Raw genomic sequence first — 7,749 nt, 5'->3', positions numbered from 1 at the left:
AGGTGTTCAAAATACATCGCTAGAGCAAGTTCTCTTCTTGTGCAACAAAATCTCAAGCAATTGTTTATTTTGTGAATCAGTGACAACCGGCTTTTCAGAATTCAGATTTATTCTTTGATGATAAGGATTTATCTGACATTACTTTGAATCAGGTACGTTTTTGTAACCATTATTACTGCAGATAAGCTGATAGAAAGTACAACATTCCTAACCTCAATAATAACGCATAAAACCTCTTCTATGCATACTAATTTATTTTTTCGAATTAAGAACCTGCATTTTTGCGTGCGTTTGACAGCTGTAAATAATTAATCTTTGCGCAATATCCATAAATTAAAAAAAAAGAAAAATCGTTTTTATAACCTACAATAAAATTCGTTACACGTTACCAAAATTTGCTGTTTCCTGTATTAAAACCATTTAGTCGTTGAAAAATCATAAATTTGTGAAATTAGATACTTCTTCTCTTCCTGCACACTGCTACTAATTAACTGAATTTGAATATTAAGTACAAACATATTATTTTTTATAGTTTATACGTAAAATTAGTACATAGGTATTATAGTCTTGAATAATAAATAATTCAGACTTACTTGGCCACAGGACATTCCGTGATATACCTACCTACCTACCTAGTCACAACAAGGAAGTTGAAGTAAAGAAGGAAATTAATACATTTCCAATATTATCGAGGTTTGTTTCATTGATAGTTATTCCCACAATAATAATATTATTATACCTATAAAAACCTATTAGAACAAGTTGAATTCTGCATTTAGCGCCTAGAACTTTTACTACCTAACTTTTATTAGTAGTTAAAGTAATTGTATTACCTGCCCCCTATTCAATAAGCATAACCGCGTGTTGTGCATACCTACTACACTACACTAGAAATGGGAGTTTTATTTTATTGTTGGTGTTTATTATGTGGCCCCCGTCATACCATGTTTTTCCACGTGTCTTTTGATCCAGAGCAAGGATTCAATGACGTAGACAAATTTATTGCTAACAACCTTTGATTTATTATAACTCCACTGTGTTCGCGGTGCCAATTGCTAATTTAAGATGTAATATTGTTTACACTTACATAATTTATTATTGATTGTGTTATCCAGGTAGGTATCGTTCTTATCAATGATTGTAAAGCCTAAACCTAATACTATTTTTTGAAGTGTCTCAAAATACGATTAGGTACCCTACGTATGATATCGTTATCACTTTATCTGTAAATCATAGGCTAAAATATATGATAATGTGTAGGTATTATCTAGTTGAAGATTTTTTAAATATTTCTATACGAGTAGGTACTATACTTAATAAAAATACACGTAAACAACTAATGGGGTTTGACTTTTTCGCTGTGCTCATGGAGGCACCTACAGAACATCTGAAAGCCATCGCCATGGACAACGATTTTGAAGCAGGGTACTTTATGACAGTCAGGCAATACCCAAGTAGAGTCTGTCTTCTATAAGCTGGCGTGCGGTTCCCCTCCCCCCCTTCAGCATCCATCTCGTTCCCTCCTATTGAAAACTTGCAACAGTTGAACGCGATGGCACAATGCTTTCCGAGTGACGTGTACGCCTGCTTATAGAATACAGACTACATAATTATAACAAAACGCGCCTACTTCCCTCAAATATTGAATACCTACGCGTTACATTTAGGTGACATAAGTACTTAAATCATGCATATTGTTACGAGACTATGAATATTACATATTATTCTTAACACATGTTTATTCCATAATTTTCACATTCGAGATCAGTAGCCCGTTATATACCCAGTAGTTCTGCCAGTTCTTATTCGTTTCGTGTTCCCTGGAGACGCCATTATTAAAAAAAAATCGTAGTCAATTTTCAGTTTGGGCTCACTAGCATTATATCTAGGTATATAAAATCTCATTGGCTGAAAAGCGCTCTTTACTAATCAGTCAAGACCCCATTAACTGTTTACAGCCTAGTACCAATAGACAGGCCAATGAACGCCCTCGAGTGGTTTACGAACTGTCAGAAATTGTGTGTGTTTCGATCATATACACCTATGTGAATTTAGCTAAAAGCCAGATGGCAAATCAATGAAAACAATGAACATTGCGTCTTGTAGGTAACTAACTACCTATCTGCTTCAACATAACAGCTGTAATAATAATTATTAAACTCCAAATTGAATTTTCGATCGTAGAAAGTAGCTAAGAATCAATGTCAAAAATAAAACACTTGTCAACAGGAAATCGTATTTCAGGCCAAAAAAATTACTCGATTTTGTATTTTGCACAAAAAATTAGCTGGGTATATCCATAGTTATAATACCTACCTATATATTATATTAATGCACTCATAGCATTATATGATTTGTGATTACTGATTACTGACTGGTTATGTTGTGTTTATTATTTATTATGTTTGTAAACGTTGATTTACACATCACAATGGATTCAAGGCCGATGTAAATAAATATTTGACGGTCATTTATCCAAGGCCGCGAGGAATAAAGAATAGACTTCGACACCAACTTACATCGTGCAGTACCTATTTGATAAATTATTTACAATCGAAAATCTAAAGATAGATACATACCTACAACATAACATAAAATATTACAACCGGTTTCGGCTATGTAATGATACTAACATGTTCATTGCCTTCATAACGATTTTGTATCTGTAGTACCTATCAATCGGTAACTAGGTACTACCCGACTTAGTTGACTTGGGAAAACACAATACCTAGTACTCTGTACTAGGGAATCCAATCCCGAGCCAAAATTCTGATCCCGGGATTTCGGGATTATAATTTGACAATCCCGGAACTGGTCCCGGGATTGGCATTTTTTCCATTGTTAATATAAAAAAATTATATTTACAAATAACATTGATAAAATCGGTCAAAAATAATTCTAGTATAATTTATATCTACTATTTAAGACGTTTATTGTTAATATTGTATACGTTCAGTCTTGGAAATACATAAGTTTAATGGAGTAAATAATATTGTAATATAAATAATAATGTGAATTTAATATGAGATTGCTGCTTCTGATAGTAAAGACCTAATGGATAGGTTAGCAAGATTTAAAATAGTAAAGCGAATCATGCCCTTTCCGCTTCATAAATCTAATTAGTCAGCCAAACGTGAAACTGCCGTAAACCGTATGAGACCATGGTCAAATTACTTTATTAATAGTGCGAAGCATTGTTTTTTTTCCAATCTTCCTCATTTTTATTAATTTATGTGAAAAAATAAAATGAATCGGCAACTTACACATGGGTATAAATCCAACTTCATTCAAACTCAGTTTATTTCTAATGTATTTATCTGTTATTAAAAGTATATTTTCTGTTATATTTTCGTTTTTATTTTATTTTCCATAAAAAATGATAAAAAATCAATCCCGAAAGTTTCGGGATTATGTTTATCAATCCCGGGATTCATAGGTATCAAAAATAGCTCGGGATCCCGGGATCCCGGGATTGGAATCCCTACTCTGTACTACTTACTATGTAGTAGTTCCACTTATTGTAATTAATACATATTATTAGAAATGACCGTTTTCGCCCGGTTTGAGGGGGGTTTGTCAAAAGAAAGATACTTTGTAGGATGTCTAAAACGTAAGAAAGTCTGATTTTTTTGAGAATATTTAAAGATCACGCACGAATTTTCTAATCTTCAAATTCGAATTTGAAAGTCAGCGCCGTTTTGTGACTAATGCGATTTATAATGTCTTCACTTTACTTATTCCTCTTCTGGTTGACGAAATGCTATCTGCAATTTATGTCATTGTATCTGCATCACTCATAATATGTTGAAACCCCAGATCATTGTGAATCATGTTCTAACCCTAATAATTACTCCTCGATGTTTAAAGGACGTCATATTATCTAAGATATTTCACTTGTCTCAGTTTTGTTATAATCCCAATAAATCTCTTAGATCTGTAATCTTTTTTCTTCGGCGTGTAGCGCGTTATAATATTAGGTATGTGTGACTCGGACTATTAAGGCCATGCATTAGTTGAGGCACGGTCTAAAAAGATCGTTGCTAGGCGATGTGCGGATTGCGGGTCGCGGGTGAAAATGACGCCTGTCAAACGAAATATTATTTCTCATATAAATCCAACATACGTCCATTTTATGTTCTGTTTATTATTCTATTAGTATCAATAATAATATATTCATTGACATGTTTGCTTTTTAAAGTAAATGGGTAAAGTTTTTAGTCATCTTTACACGATTTTAGAATTAATTGGCCCGTCGCCATCACGCAGCAAAGTGACGTGCGTCCGACTCCACGTTCTCTCAATGAATGCGAAGCAAGTACAAATTTTCGTCGCGCGTACAGTTGAACATTATTTGGCGTTTCACTGATGCGTCACCTTAATAAAGGTTGAAAAAGGCTTATACTTCAGTTGAGGCATGGTCTAAAAAGATCGTGACTAGGCGATGCGCGGATTGTGCAAATTTAACGAAATATAATTTGTCATAAAAATTCAACACGCGTCCATTTAATGTTATGTTATTGTTATATTAGTAATAATAATAGTATATTCATTGACATGTTTTCTTTTTCAAGTAAATGGGTAACGTTTTTAAGTCATCATTACACGATTTAAGAATATATTCCTCCACGCCAGCACAAAACAGATTAACGTGCTTAAACCTCGACTATTGGTCTCCGATTGGCGACGAGTGAAAAATTTCGTCCCATCTACTGTTGAAAATTATTTGCCGTTTCACTTATGTATGCTCTCTCGTAAATAACATTACATTATATTGCCAAGGTGCATAATCACAGAAAAGAAAATAAACTGAGTTCCCTGTGCATAATATTAATTGCCATGGTATTGGTTCTCGCCGTGCAATACAATAACCTTTGGTATGATTATATATTATAGTGTTATCATTGCTGCGACACCAATGTGGCTACCTAACTATTGACCATGTCACACATGTTCACGGTCAATGTTGCCTTTATTAAGTATTTACCACACTATTAATGATTTAAGTAGATTCTATTAATTTTACGACAGTTGGGTGTTTCATATGATAATAATTATAGTTATTTCTCGGTTGAATGTATCTTTTATAAAATCCTTGAAATAGTATTTTTGCCAATTAATGTCGTTGACCACAAGTTATATTTTTTTTATTGATGCAAATTCATACAAAATCGGTAGCCATTGTGCTTCTGGCAGGTACGTAACAATGTAGCAAATAATAATCCGTGCATACATTAATTTTGTGTCATTTTATTCGAAATGGGTCACGCCGAAAACAGTAGTGACCTGTGCCTGTGCACACCGTCAATATTGTACACAGGTGCTTTATTAATAATTATTAAAATATTGGCAATATCAGTGTATTTAATTTCATACAAACTATAATAGGTATATTGATGAAATTGTTTTTTTAAGGAAATCAAGGCCGTATAATATTAGAGTTAGATCAATTATAACATTAATATTTTTGATAAATTGAAATCGGCTTTAAGAAGATAATAACATTTTATCAGATTGTATTAAAATTCAGTCTATCTATCAAGGCGAACGATGGACTTTGCTATTTTAAAGACTTCTGCGTGGCAATTAAAATGATAAGTTTATAATCAAGTAGTTATCACCTTTGTCTCATTTTATAATTAATTTGTTTCCATGGATGATACCAACTCGACTAGTACCTACATAAGCTATGAGTTGTTTGCCGTGTAACAGTATGTTGAATTAATAATGTTGGTTATGTACCTAAGTAAACACTCTTATGTACCTGCCAGTAAAAAAATAATTTATTTATAGTAGGTATTTAGTTATATCTTGTGCAGGGCAGAATTCTCGATTTTTCCATCCCCTATTTACGTCTCGCGAAAAACGGTGTTTTACGGGACCTCCGTAAGTAATTATTTGTAACCATTTTTGACGAAACTTTCTCTAGGCACAGAGCGTATGACGTACTATGTAGGTACTGACAAAATCAAAAAATAAATCAATTTTCTAAACATTCAAATTTGATTCCAAATCTAAATAATCCACACGTGTTCATTACGTTAGTTTTGTTTACTCGAAACAGCAATGTTCGAATAGTGTTTTTTCTAGCTCTCCAGTTTTTTTATTGACTTTTTATCTGACAAATAGATTTTTATATTAATAGGTACCTACCTACTAGTCGCTATAATAAATATTTGCGATCGACAAATTAACCTCTTTATTTGAACGCTATTCGCAGAATGTTATGTTCACAAAATTGAATTCGTGATATCTATAGCATAATATATGATTTATCTTAGATTACTGTCAACCAAAAGCCGACTAAAACGACTCCATAGTCTACCTTCAGCCCGCCTACAGTCTGATATTCACATATACATATTATTATTTATTCATTTTACGCGTATAGAATGGATTCATTGATGAAAGAAAACCCCAAAAACAGCGTAAAAACCATTTTGTTTTTACCGCAGCATTTTGACATTTTTACGTGTTGGCCGGCTCGCACATCACAACTCGCCTCGTGTGCCTTACCGCCATAAATCAAATTTTCCGAGAACAGGCGGCCAGTGTTGCATGACACAACCTCGCACATCTATCTAGCGACAGTCGCGCGTAGCCTTCGAAACGTATTGATATTTCAATGCGGCGATCGGCGAGCCGGTATAGGAATGACCAATTCGTATGTGTTTCTTTGTGACTTCGACCCTCCGACTCGGAGCCCGAGAAGGATGCAACATGTCGAATGCAACAGCCAGATGTTTTTTTCAGATGAAACAGTTGCATTCGGTCGATCTGCGAAGCTCCATTTGGCAACACGTGTTATGTTGTTTCGTTAAATAACGATGACGTCACATCGACGTATTCGACACGTTTTTAGGCGAGACGAGTTCCAATGTGCGAGCCGACTAACGTTTAGGATTCAGGCTCATGAAAAGTTAACTGGTATGTATCAATTGCTAGTCAATTTTGTATACCGTAGGTACGTTGGTATTAATATATTTTATATAACATCTGTTTGGTAAATCAAATAACATTTGTTTATTACCTACAGCTATTTTTATTTCGCTTGTTGTGCTAATAGCTAATACACGTGCAAATTAATCACATGTGTAATCCATAAAAAATTAGCAGGCCCGTCCATGTTCGAAATCCCAAAAGCCACAATTTAAAACACGCATGAAATCTTTTAATCACAACATGGAAATCGAATTTAAAAATATATTTCCTAGATAAGTATGAAGTGATGAACGAGTGAGTGATGACGTGTTCGCTAATAAACTCGTGGGTCTCGGGTTCGAATCCAGATTATGGCAAATTCACATGTTGTTTTTAAAAGTATGTTTGGACCCAAAACATTGATCTAATAATCTAATAGATTGAGTAAGTGGCTGACATCTACTTCTCGTAAAAGTCTATTAAGAAGCCCCTTCACGAGGCGGCCAAGATCCACATCGGATTGTAAAACCAGTGAGGAAAAATATCCCTGTACTTGAAGTATTATGAATGGTATTTTGGTTCCAAACAAAAATGCACATTTATGTTGGTGGTTGGTGCCTATAGGTGGCGATTGATCGCCCTTTAATTTTATTTCGGCTGCCCTCGTGCAATGCATATTTCGCACATACGGAAGGGGCAGGCCTGCACTAGTTATGTAGGTTTAGAAATGAATAGGTATTATGGATATTTTTTATTCACACGACATTCGTGTGGTGTGATCATTCAGGTACCTACGAGTCATCGCGAGTGTTCCAAGACATTTTGATTAGT

General features: G+C 34.3%; 1 protein-coding gene across 1 annotated transcript in view; it reads left to right on the top strand.

The window, feature by feature from the left end:
• Positions 1 to 7,749, top strand: part of Acsl (Acyl-CoA synthetase long-chain) — a 61,444-nt gene continuing 53,695 nt past the window's right edge. The window contains exon 1 of the mRNA XM_085956015.1: positions 1 to 152. The gene's annotated coding sequence lies outside the window, so the exon portion shown is untranslated. The remainder of the gene's footprint in view (positions 153 to 7,749) is intronic.

This window comes from Rhyacophila brunnea, unplaced genomic scaffold (assembly GCF_057557595.1).
Source record: "Rhyacophila brunnea isolate RB1 unplaced genomic scaffold, BYU_Rbru_1.0 scaffold_5, whole genome shotgun sequence".
NCBI lineage: Eukaryota > Metazoa > Arthropoda > Insecta > Trichoptera > Rhyacophilidae > Rhyacophila > Rhyacophila brunnea.
Note: the sequence above shows the minus strand (reverse complement) of the source record. Positions and strands in the feature narration are given on the sequence as shown.